This window comes from Ursus arctos, unplaced genomic scaffold (genome assembly GCF_023065955.2).
Source record: "Ursus arctos isolate Adak ecotype North America unplaced genomic scaffold, UrsArc2.0 scaffold_12, whole genome shotgun sequence".
NCBI classification, from domain to species: domain Eukaryota; kingdom Metazoa; phylum Chordata; class Mammalia; order Carnivora; family Ursidae; genus Ursus; species Ursus arctos.
This window is the reverse complement of record NW_026622786.1, coordinates 43,715,890-43,728,900: the sequence shown is the minus strand read 5'-3', so window position 1 is coordinate 43,728,900 and position 13,011 is coordinate 43,715,890. Positions and strand designations below refer to the sequence as shown.

General features: G+C 39.4%; 1 long non-coding RNA gene across 1 annotated transcript in view; it reads left to right on the top strand.

Annotated features, from left to right (window-relative positions):
* Positions 1 to 13,011, top strand: part of LOC113254246 (uncharacterized) — an 84,783-nt gene that overhangs the window by 25,444 nt on the left and 46,328 nt on the right. The gene's annotated exons all lie outside the window — the stretch shown is intronic.

Below are 13,011 nucleotides of genomic sequence, written 5' to 3'. Positions count from 1 at the left end.
AAGACCCTGAATAGCCAAATGAATCTTGAAAAAAGCAAAACTGGAGGCATCACAATTCTGGACTTCAAGCAATATTACAAGACTCTAATCATCAAGACAGTATGGTACTGGCACAGAAACAGACAGATAGATCAATGGAACAAAATAGAAAACCCAAAAATGGACCCACAACTATATGGTCAACTAATCTTTGACAAAGCAAGAAAGAACATACAATGGAAAAAAGAGACTCTTCAACAGATGGTGTTGGGAAAACTGGACAGCAACATGCAGAAGAATGAAACTGGACCACTTTCTTAGACCTTACACAAATTCAAAATGGATGAAAGACCTAAATGTGAGACAGGAGACCATCAAAATCCTACAGGAGAACACAATCAGTAACCTCTTTGACCTCAGCCACAACAACTTCTTATTAGACACATCACTGGAGGCAAGGGAAAAAAATGAACTACTGGGATTTTGTCAAGATAAAAAGCTTCTGCACAGTGAAGGAAACAATCAACAAAACTAAAAGGCAGCTTATGGAATGGGAGAAGATATTTGCAAATGACATACTGATAAATGTTAGTATCTAAAATCTATAAAGAGCTTCTCAAACTCAACACCCAAAAACCAAATAATCCGTTAAGAAATGGGCAGAAGACATGAACAGACATTTCTCCAAAGAAGACCTCGAGATGGCCAACAGACACATGAAAAGATGTTGAACATCACTCATCATCAGGGAAATACAAATCAAAACCATGGTGAAATACCACCTCACACCAGTCAGAATGGCTAAAATTAACAACAAAAGGAACAACAGATGCTGGCAAGGATATGGAGAAAGGGGAACCCTCTTTTACTGTTGATGGGAATGCAAACTGGTACAGCCACTCTGGAGAACAGTATGGAGATTCTTCAAAAAGCTAAAAATAGAACTACCCTATGTCCCAGCAATTGCACTACTAAGTATGTACCCAAAGTATACGAAAATACAAATTCAAAGGGCTACATGTACTCAATGTTTATAGAAGCATTATCAACAATAGTCAAACTATGGAAAGAGTCCAAATGTCCGATGACATCCACTCATCAACAGATGAGTGGATAAAGAAGAGGTGGTATATATATACGATGGAATACTACTCAGCCATCAAAAAGCATGCAATCTTGCCTTTCGCAACGATGTGACCAAAGCTAGAATGTATTATGCTGAGCAAAATAAGTCAGTCCAAGAAAGGCAAATACCATATGATTTAACTCCTATGTGGAATTTAAGAAACTAAACATGAACATATGGGAAGGGGCAAAAGTGAGAGAGAGAGAGAGAGAGAGAGAGAGAGAGAGAGAAACAAACCATAAGAGACACTTAACTATAGAGAACAAACTGAGGGTTGATGGAAGGAAGTGGGTGGGGGATGGGCTAAATGAGTGATGGGTATTAAGGAGGACACTTGTTATGGTGAGCACTAGGTGTTATATGTAAGTGATGAATCACTAAATTCTACTCTTGAAACCAATATTACACTGTATGTTAACTAACTAGAATTTAAATTTTAAAAAAGTGGGGGGAGACATGGATTTGGCCTCTGGCACAAGGGAATCACACAGCTAATAAAACACATTTGACTGACAACAGTCTTATTTGTTCCAGATAGTATGCTATTCCATCCTAATCCAGAATACTGATATGCTGACTTTTAACGACCATAGCAATATATTATTTATATAAACAGTGTAAACACAGAGAGCATTTAAATTTAAAATCAAGTAATATAGGTGATTGAGTAACCATTCTAGACCACCTACAAGTGGGATCATGGATCATAACAGCCTGTTCTCAATAGATATCCCATGGGATCATTGAAATCCATAGGATGCTTGCTGCCCTATTTCTCCTGCACAACTCCGTGCCTTCCACAAGCACAGTTTGAATTCATATATTAGATGGGAATCTGTGAAATTCATGATATTGGGTAGTTCTGCTTTTTTTAAAATTTAAATTCAATTATGGGTAGTTTTTCTTTCTACACAAGTCAGCAATTGCTGCAGAGATTAGATATGGAAGGAGTGGGTCCACCATGTTGGTTCTTTGACAAAGTTGTTATGGATAGCCTTGTCCTTTATATTAGATTTCTCAAGTCCCTTGTATAAAAATGGTCACACTGATAGTGCTTTATCCCCTCCTTCCACTCTGCTCCATTTCCCTCTTGCTCTCCCCTCACTACCCTACCTTCTTTCTCCTCCTGACAGTGTTCACCCTCTCTACCCTTCTCACTGTTATGCAGGGAAAACCCTCTTCCATTTCTCATTTCCTTGATTCCCGTACTTTGGCTGACAGACTGGCTAGTTTTTGTTTGCTGCTGGAATTCAGGGTTTCCTGCCATCCTGTGGCTCCCTCTTTCTGTTTTTATTCCTTTGATGGAAATGGCAGCTTTTTAAATTTTTGAGGAGTTGGTGGGGCAGACACTGAACTTCTCACCTCAACCTGAGGGCAGCTTAGCCTCCTTTCACATTTTTGGGGTATAGGGAGCTCCCTCTTTCCTGTGGTTTCTTCACCCTGCCTGGTTTTGGTGGCCTGTGACTGCACATTTGGAAGATTAGGTTAAGTCTACCAAATGTATGTTTTGAACGATCATTCTCAGTTAGAATGTGGACCGCAAGCCTGGTTCACCAACCACAGTGCCCTGTTGATGAGGGGTGAAGCCATGAGGTCTGTGAGAGGCCAGAATGTGGGCATCTGAAGAATGACTCCATCCAGCTGAAGAACATTCTTGTTTGCATAAGAATCTACAAAAGCAAGATAAAAATAACTTGAGAAGACTGGGCAGGATTGTGAAATTAAGATAGCAAGAATCTATACAGAATGAGAAAAAACTTTTGCTTTGAAGAAATTTTGTGGTCTTCCATTTGTGAGCTGAAAACGACCTTAATGAGAGTGAATAAGAGTAGCCTCTGATTCACAGGAATCAAGAGAAAGGAAGCTGTAATTGCTCCAAATGTAGACGTGTTGCTCAAATGAGCCCAAGCCTTCGCTGTCTGTGTATATAAATGAGCTTGTATTAATATTAATTCCCAGATTTCATCGGTTGCATGCCTAGCCTCCACAGTGCAAAGTCTTGTCCTACCTATTTGCCCCTCCCCTCTAGTGTAGAGGTGAGTCCCCAAGCCTTACATAGAACCAGGACCACTATTGCTCTTGGCAGCTACTTGCTGCTAGCCTTCCTGACCAAGTACTTCCAGGTTACTGAGATACTTTGCAAGCAACTAACTTTATGGAGGCTATGCCAGTGTTGATATGGACCCAGATCTTTCATCCTGGCCCCTGTTCTGCTTAGTCTTAAGTGTAGTAAGAGGGAGGCAACTTCTGTCCTCTGTGATGTGATTGTTGTGTGTGAGTGTGTGTGTGTGAGTGTGTGTTGGGATCTCAAAAAACAGAGTTGCTTGGATGCAAAATGTTACAGGGTTTCATGAAACAGCTCATGTACCAGCAATCTCCCCACGCAGGGGCCATGCTTCATTCAGACCCTCCCACCCTATTGCTTCATTGTGTGCCAGGCCAGACTTATTCCTAAAGGAGAAATTCCCTCTGAGGGACTTTGCTCTTCCCCTCACCACCTCCACTGCAACCCCATGCATGCCTAGGACTTACCACAGCCATGGACAGGTTCAAGGTTTTTTTCACAGACGCTCAGCTCTGTGAAAAACAGTAGGTACAAACATAAACTTGGAGGAACAACCTGACATATCTAGTTCCTATCTCAGTTTTGGCCTCGAACAAAAGGGCCATGGCCATCATGATTAGAGGCTTTGAGCAACTTAAGGCCCCTTCAGAGCATTCTTAACAAAAATGTCAATCTAGTTGTTCCTACCCTCATCCCTGTTTCACTCAAGCACCTGAGTTCCAGATAAAGCCTTTAAAGTCTGTTGTTTCCTAATTTTGTCTTATGACTATTTTGTCAGCTGGTCAAAATAAGGCACATTTACGAGAATAAGGTAGATTCACAGATTTTAGCCTATTGCTTACATTGTGTGGGTTAAAAAGACTAGCATGGAAAACAACCATCCTTTTTACTTGTGTCTGATAGAGAAATGCACTCAAATTTCCAAACGTATAAATCCTTTTTTTTTTTTTTTTGGAGCTTAAGACTTTGATAAGGAAACTACTTAAATCACTTCCAGCTAGTCTTCTAGAATGTACATGAAGAAAGAGAGTAAATATTCCCAAAGAATGACAATGAAATTGTGTTTTTCTTTCCAATATTTAATTTCTCTCTCTCTACCACCGGCTTACAAGTATCCTCCTTCCTTAAGAATAAAACAAAACAAAAAAGACTCTTGCCTTAATTCATTCAGGCTGCTATAACAGAATACCAGAGACTAGATGGCTTATAAATGGCAGACATTTGTTTCTCACAGTTCTGGGGCTGGGAAGTCCAAGATCAAGGCTCTGACAAATTTGTCATCTGGTGAGACCCACTTCTTGGTTCATAGATGGCTGTCTTCTCACTCTGTCCTCATGTGGCAGAAGGGAGTAGGGGCTCTCTGGGTTGCTTTTATAGGAGCAGTAATCCTATTCATGAGGGCTCTACCCTCATTACTAATCACCTCCCAAAGACCCCACCTCCTAATACCATCACTTTGGAGGCTAGGTTTCTACATAAGAATTTAAGGGTCATGAGCATTCAGTCCTTCGAGACTCTTGCCTGCCTTTAGCCATGATATTTTTGCAGTTGCAGCTCCCGTCCCACTTCCGTTACTGCTGAACTTCAACCCTCAGTGTTTCCACATCACTTCCTGCTCTCTCATCAACCTCCTGCAATCTGATTTAACCCTCACTGATCTGTTGAAACTGCTCTTTTAAAGATCAAAACGATCTAATTGTCAAATCCACAAATCACTTCTTATCCTCCTTGGCTCCTTGCAGCACTGCCAACATTGTGTCCTATTTAAAACTCCTCTTTTGATCTCCCTGATGTTGTGCTCTGCTGATTTTTTCCTTATATCTCTATCTCTGACCTTGTTTCCTTCTCTGGATATTTTCCTCCTTTTGTCCCCTAAGTACAGAGTTTTAAAAAATGAAATATTCCATGCATATGAAACAGCAAAAAAACAGTAATATAAAGAATACCCAGGCACCCACCACCCGGTCTAAGAAAGAAAATTACAGCTGTAACTGAAATCCCCTATGTGTGCCTTCTTGATTGTTTTCCCCTTCCCCCCCCCCAGAGATAACCAGTGTTCTGGACTTTGGGATTATCAGTGTCATGTATGCCTTATACTGTTACTAAAAATATTTGTTATGATACTTCCTTGTCCAGTTTAGCAGTGTGTGCTTGAGCAAGTCTAGGGAGGCACTGTTTACAAAGGTTGTGATAGAGAAAATGCTCCTTAAAATTGTGTAGTGTACAACCTACATGGAGAGATGCAGGGCCCTCACTGTTTTGCCTGTTTGGATTTTTTTTTTATATATAAATGGTATTATACTGAATGTATATATGCATGTAACTTGCTTCTTTCTCTGAACATCATTGCAAAACTGGGGAAGGAAATACAGTCTTCAAGACCACCCTCACTTTGTACACCTATTGAGACTTCTGGAGTTCCAGAGCTACTCTCACATTTGGTAATTTATTAAAAGATTCACTGAATACACTGAGAGCTGCTATTCTCACACTTATAGCTTACAAAAGGGAAGGACACAGATTAAAATCAGCCAAGGAAAGAAATGCATACAGCAGAGTCCAGGAAACTCCACACATGGAGCTTCCAGTCCTCTTCTCCCTGTGGAATCATGGATAGTATTACTTTCTAAGCAACAGTGTGTGACAGTATACATGAAGTATTGCCCACCTGGAGAGCTCACCCAAGCCTTGGAATCCGAGTTTTTATTAGAGCTCCATGATTGACTGCCCATATGGCTTACCTCTGGTCTGCAGATCCTCCAGAAGTCAAGTAAATACTGGGTAGCCCAAACCCCCACCATAAATCACCCTGTGATTTGGTCTGGTGACCAAAGCCCCCAAGCAAAGAAAAACATACCAGGTATGACATTCCAGGAGCCTCGAGTACGGCTGCCACTAGCCACGGGCAAAGGCCAGATGTGGCTTTGGGTAAGGTTAATTCGTCACTACATAAGTATGTTTGGGAAATTCATTCTTATTGTTGTAGGAAGCTGAAGTTTGCCTGTTTTCCTCTTAAAACATATTTGGGGTAGTTTCCAAGTTTTGGCTGTTAAAAACAGTGCTGTTATGAACATTTGAGTACATACATCCTGGTGTACATATGTAAGTTTCTTTTGGGTATGTATATATAACTAAGGAGGGGATTGCTGTGTTGTACGGTATATGCTTCTTCAGATTTCCAAGCAATGCCAAATTGTTTTCCAAAGTGGACATACCAGTTTATTTTCCCACCAAAAGTGTATGAAAGTTGCATCTACTCTATGACCTTACCACATTTGCTATTGTTGGATTTTTTTTTTTTAATTTTCTCGATGGGCATACTGTAGTGATATCTTATGGTTTTAATTGGAATTTTCCTGATTACTAGTGAGTTTGAGCTGCTTGTTTTTAAGAGAAAGAAAATAGTTTTATTATTGAATAAGATTAAACCAGAATGTGATGCATATCACAGATAATCCACTAAGAGACTGCAGAGAGAAGGAAATTTCACCCCTTTTATGTAGCTAAGGGAATACAACCCATTATATTCATACTTTCATGATAAAATTGCTAATTTTCTTGTGACGTTGTGACTGGAGGTAGGTTTTGCAATCTGGAGCCAGGTGACAGTTGACAGATTTACAAATGCCCCCAGGGGACAGTACTACACCCTTTGAAGTTCCCACCTTAGAATGATATCCTGGGTAAAGCATGAGCTCACCTGCAAGTCCACTAGAAACAGCAGGAGCTCTCCATCTGGTCCTGCTGACTTGCAGACCCGATTACAGTGAATTTGCACTGCAGTGCCTCATCATCTGTTCACACATGAGCTGCTTTCACAGTATTACTGGCCATTGTGTTTCTTTATCTAAGAATTGCTTGTTCATATTGTTTGCTCATTTTTCATTCAAGTTGTTTGCCTTTTTCCTTATTAATTTGTGTGAGTCTTTTACTATTATGGTATTATGGGCACTATACTTTTGTAGTTAATATGCATTGCAAGTACATTTGCCTAGTCTGTCTTTTTATTTTAGGTTTGTGATTTTTGTGTTCTGTGTGAGAATCACAAATTCCTGTGGCCAATATATTCTAAATTTTTTTAAGATTTGGTTTTTCAAATTCAAATTTTTAAACATCTAGAACTTATTTTTATTTATAACATGAGTTTGGAGTATTCCTCTGTGTGTGTGTGTGTGTGTGTGTGTGTGTGTTTGTGTACCACATTTTCCTTATCCATTTGTTAATAAGTGAACACTTAGGTTGCTTCCATGTCTTGGCTACTGTAAATAATGCTGCAATAAACATAGGGGTGCATATATTTTTTTCAAATTAGTGTTTTTGTTTTCTTTGGGTAAATACCCAGTAGTGGAGTTATTGGATCTATGGTATGTCTATTTTTAATTTTTTGAGGAACCTCCATAGTGTTTTCCACAATGGCTGCACCAGTTTGCATTCCTACCAACAAGAATTCCATTTTATTTACATCCTTGCCAACACTTGTTATTTCTTGTCTTTTTTATTTTAGACATCCTTGAATAAATCTTATTTGATCATGACATTATATTCATCTATATCTGTTTGCCTTTATAAATACACAAATGCATTGTTTTTTTAAAGATTTATTTATTTTAGAGAGAGAGAGCACAACTGAGAGGGGCAGAGGGAGAGGGAGAGAGCACCTCAAGTAGACTCTGTGCTCAGGTTGGAACCTGACACAGGGCTCAATCTCATGACCCTGAGATCACCACCTGAACCAAGTGTCTGATGCTTAACTAATTGTACCACCCAGGCACCCCCACACATACATTGTTAAGTACAATTTGCTAATACTATATTTAGAGTTTTCGGGTTTTTTTCATTCTCTTTTGATTTTCCTTTCTTTCTTTTTTTTTTTATTGTTGTTGTTTGTTTGGTTTTTTCCATATTCCAAAGAGAGATTGGCAGTGAGGGCATTCTGTCTTCCACTCTTGTATCTCTCATCAGATGAATCTCAGATCACTATTTCCAGCCCTGACATTTCTCCTGAGCTCCAGACCACACATAGTCACCTGAATAGTTCATTTGTACTTGCTCAAAAATCATCACTCCCTTAACCTAAAAATTACATTTTATTCCTACTCTTTATTATGTCCAATAGTTTCAGTGGTCTGTTAGTTTTGTCATGGGATATATCTTTACTCCATCTCTTTATTTCCACCTTGACTTTCATAATCCAGGTCCTAATTACTGCTTGCCTTAGTTTATTGTAAGAACTTTATTTTTTACTTTCTCATTAGTCTTTCTCCCTGTAGATTTGATTCCCCACTCCCATTCTCCCAGTCTAGTCTATAGGCTGTGCTAGGTAACCTTTAAATTTTTCATTTTATCAGTCTCCAGGGCCTGCTGTGGCTCTTGTTTATGTGATTGTCAAGTGCTTCCTCTTTTAGACTTGACATGTCTCTAGTCGCACTGCCCATCAGTCCCCTTCAGAACCTGTCCTCCAGCCATACTACTTGTCCCTAACATGTCCTGGCATTCCCAACCTCCGAACTTTTCCAACATTGTCCTTACAATGTCTCTGATTCAAAATCCTAAATCATTATAGCATATAGCTAGTGTTTACTGAGGACTGTTTATGTTGAAACTAATGAGCTAGCTGTTTGATATATATCTCATTTAGTATCACCACGTTCCTGTGATGGTAAAGATTTCTACATTTCCTGAATGCTTATATATTTTAGGCACTGTTCTAAGTATCATTTTGTTTAATCCTCACAACCACCCTATCAGATGAGTGCTGTTATCCTTACTTTACAAATGACCATATGAGATCGAGAGAGGTAAAGTAAGTTGCTCATGGCTATACGTCTAGTAAGTGGCAGATCCAAGACTTGAGCACAGGTGGTCAGTTTCTAGATACTCCATTCCTTGCCATTACAGGTGAGGGGACCAAGGCTGAGTGGTGGAATAACTTGTCCATCTGTGCCAGAGCTTTAGGTGCATTGGTTAATGACTATTTCTCTTACTCTCTTATTTCCTTTTCTAGACCTTCATTTCCCCAGCTCCTCCCGTATTTCATGTGAAGTCTAATTTCTTTATGAAATCCTTCATTCCAGTAATACAATACTCTGTTTTCTTAATTGAACCCTGACACACTCACAGTACTTTTCAGGTTACACATAATCTTCATAGACATGATCTCATTTACTCCAAAGCTTTCTTAGGATTTGAATTATTATTATTTTTTTCTTTATGAGTCTACCCAAACTAACCTTAAACCTCTCAAGAGTGAAGACGGTAAAGGATGAGAGAAAATGCTCTTTCTGTAGTGTCCTGAAAATTTTTAAGTAAGAAAATAGATACAAAATATTGGAGTCACAGTTCATGAGTCTGCCAGATAAAAGTCATTCTGAACTTCCAGATGCTTTTTCAAGAAGGTGGAGGTTTGCAAGTCTGGAGGACAGCTCCCGGAGAGCGAAAATAAATTCTGCCACTTTCCGGGGGAGTTTTATTTCCTCCATATGTTTATGCATTTTTCTTTTCCTTATGTCTGTGATTCATTGCTGGCTCAAGCCTCATCTGTGAGTGGCTCTGGGAAGATTGATGGCTGGGAGGGCTGCAGGAGTGGTGAGACCATTGCTGCCGTGATGTGACACAGTTCTTGGCATTTATACAAAGATGGAAAGTTCAGACAGCCACAGAGTAGTGGAAATAGCTCTGGGAACCCTAGCTTTTACCAGGAAATCATTTGACTTTCGGTGAGGCCAGGAGATCACACACACATAAAAGATTGGTAGCAGTTTTATAACAATTTCAGAATATGAGCAAACGCTTGTCTATGAGCAAAAGCTTACACTACCAATAGTGAGGATTTTAGCCCTTGATCACACTAAAGATCAGGATTTCTCCTGTTTCCTTTCACTTTCTTTCTGCTTTTATGCACCTGACTAAAAGGATTGGCTCTTCCATGGTATTAAACCTCCGGAGTTCTGCCTCACGTGCTGCTTCCCAGTATAGTGCACAAGTAATAGAAAGGAGAGGCTAACATCCCAAGCACTGGGCTCACTTGTTTTAGGGCATAGACTCAAAGGTACTATGTGAGTGGTTATGACGGGTGTTGCTGGTATCATGCAGATATGGGTTTTCTTCATTAAAGAAATGAGTGCCCACTATGTAGCAAGCATGATACTAAGTAAAAATTTGTATTTTTTTCAGCTTCTCCACATATTAGCGGTGTGACTTTGAGCAAATTACTTAATTTCCTTGAGCTTCGTTTCCTAATGAAAGTATAATGTCTACCTCATAAGGTAGTATAAGGTTTGAATGAAATGATTTCTGTAGAGCATTTAGCTAGGCCCAAGTGCCTACTAAAGTGCTTGCCATGTAACAGACAATCCCCTAATTAATGGCAAAACCAGAATTAATACCAAGGACACCTGACTTCTATTTGATGCTCTGCAGTAACCGTTTTTGTTTTCTAAAAAAGGTTATGTTACATTATTTACACTCATATATGACTTTTATATTCACTGTGGTAAAGCAGATACTTATATTGTGATGCCTCATCTGGTCTGAGCCTGACTCCCTGGTTCTATTCATTATATTCCAACTTTTGCATATCCTTCAAACTTCCTTCAATGGGATGCTTGTTAGTTGTGCCTGCTTGATGCGGACACCAGGTGGCGCCTGGTGTCAGATTTGGAGAAGCAGTTGTCAGGGAACTGGGGTCTGTGCCATCTAGGGAGGCTAATCCAGAAGGGAGAGGTTGTATGCTGGGTACACCAACCTTCAAGAAGTTTCTCCCTCCTATCATTTAGTAAGGAAAGGAATTCTTAATTTTTTTAAAAGTAAACTTCAATTTTACAATAAAATCCACTCCTAACTATGCCCTAATCATATCCAGCTACCAAGTAATGCAAAATTGATAACTTCTTGATGTTCATCCAGGGCCTTCACTGGGAACAGAATTTCTAAAAGGGTCCATTTCTGTGACAACAGAAGGAAACACAATATAAGCTCTGGTAAGAAAAGCAGTTACTCATAGGTGAGGAGACTTGGAAGGGCGTTGGATTGCAACTTTGAATAAGAAATGTTGCCATATTTTATAGAAGCCAAAATGCCATTGATTATAAGTCTCCCCATTGTTTTATTTGTACTCAGAAAGAAAAAACCTTGCCAATTGAATTAGAACATTGTGGGGCACCTGAGTGACTCTGTTGGGTAAGCATCTGACTCTTGGTTTCGGCTCAGGTCATGATCAATTCCTGAGACCGAGCCTGGAGCCAGGCTCTGTGCTCAGTGGGGAATCTGCTTAAAGATTTTCTCCCTCTTCCCCTGACCCTGCTCATGTGCATACATTCTCTCTAAATAAATAAGTAAATAAATAAATAAATCTTAAAAAAAATAAATGAATGAATTAGATTATTTATTCTAGGGGCTGACCTGATTTCAGAGATATTAAAATGTGAAAAACCGTTGTGTTTTTCATTCAATGAAATCAGGTAAATCTGAGGACAAGTTTCAGAACCAACTGACTCCTAGATGTCTTAGCCTCCCCCTCAATCCTTCTCTACCCTAGAACAATGAGAAGATGGGCTTACAAGCAGTCAAGGGTACTGGGCTTCCAGAAAAGTGGTTCTTGTCCTTAGTGAAACTAAATGCAAAATGGTCTATTCAGGTCTATTCAGGTAATACTAAAACACAAAATACCAAAGACTACATAGCTTATGAACAGCAGAAATTTATTTCTCACAGTTCTGGAAACTGGAAGTCTAAGTTCAGGGTACCAGCATGGTCAGATGAGTCCCCTCTTCCAGGCCACAGTCTTGTATTCTCATAGGACAGAAGGGACTAGGGAGCTCTGTTATAAGATCACTAATCCCATTCTTGAGGACTGCACCCTCATGACCTAATCACCTCCCAGTGGCCCTACCTACTAATACCATCACCTTCGGGGGTTAGGATTTCAACATATAAATGGGGAGGGCAGTGGGAACATAAATAATCAGACTATAGCAGGTCCCTTCCACTTTTCCTTGGAGAGCTAAATAAACCCATGTAGTTAATGGTGACTCACTGTAGCCTCTAGCACACTGTGGCTGTTTTGGGGCCAAATCCAGTACAATGCCTGTTTCTGTACAGCTTACAAGCTAAGAATTGTTTTTACAAATGAATATTTGAAATGAATATGATGGCAGAAAGCATTAACTATGACTGTAATTAAGTGAAATTACTGTCCAAAAAGTTTTCCTTCTTGTCATTAGATCTGTATTATTAAAAATTATATTAAATTATTATTATTATATGTTGAATTTAATCAATACTACATGATATTGCTACTTAGCCCACGAAGTCTAAAATATTTACTGTCTAGTCCTTTACAAAAATGTTTGCTGACCTCTGCTTAAACCAAAATGGAAATCATAGATTAATCTGTTCATTTCATTCATTAGCAGGAGTGCCAGGTTATCTGAACAGAAATTGGGCTGGATAAATCAACTTGTTGCAAATGGCCAAACCCAATTAATGGATACATATTAGGAATGTGATTGTTAAGTGAGATTTTTTTAAAGCACTAGAACATACACATATAAAATTAGTGCTAAAAGTAGACATCTAGAGAGCCTCTGATTATTCTACAACTGTCGGAGTGGTCTTTAGACCTAGTTTATGAAACATGCAATGGAACCTGTTATTCATTCCAACTAGTTTACATCTCTATTTATTACTTTTATTATTTTTAAAGATTTTATTTATTTATTTGACAGAGAGAGAGCGAGAGAGCATACAGGGGGAGCGGCAGAGAGAGAGGGAGAAGCAGGCTCCCTGCTGAGCAGGGCCTTGGGATCATGACCTGAGCCAAAGGCAGATGCTTAACCGACTG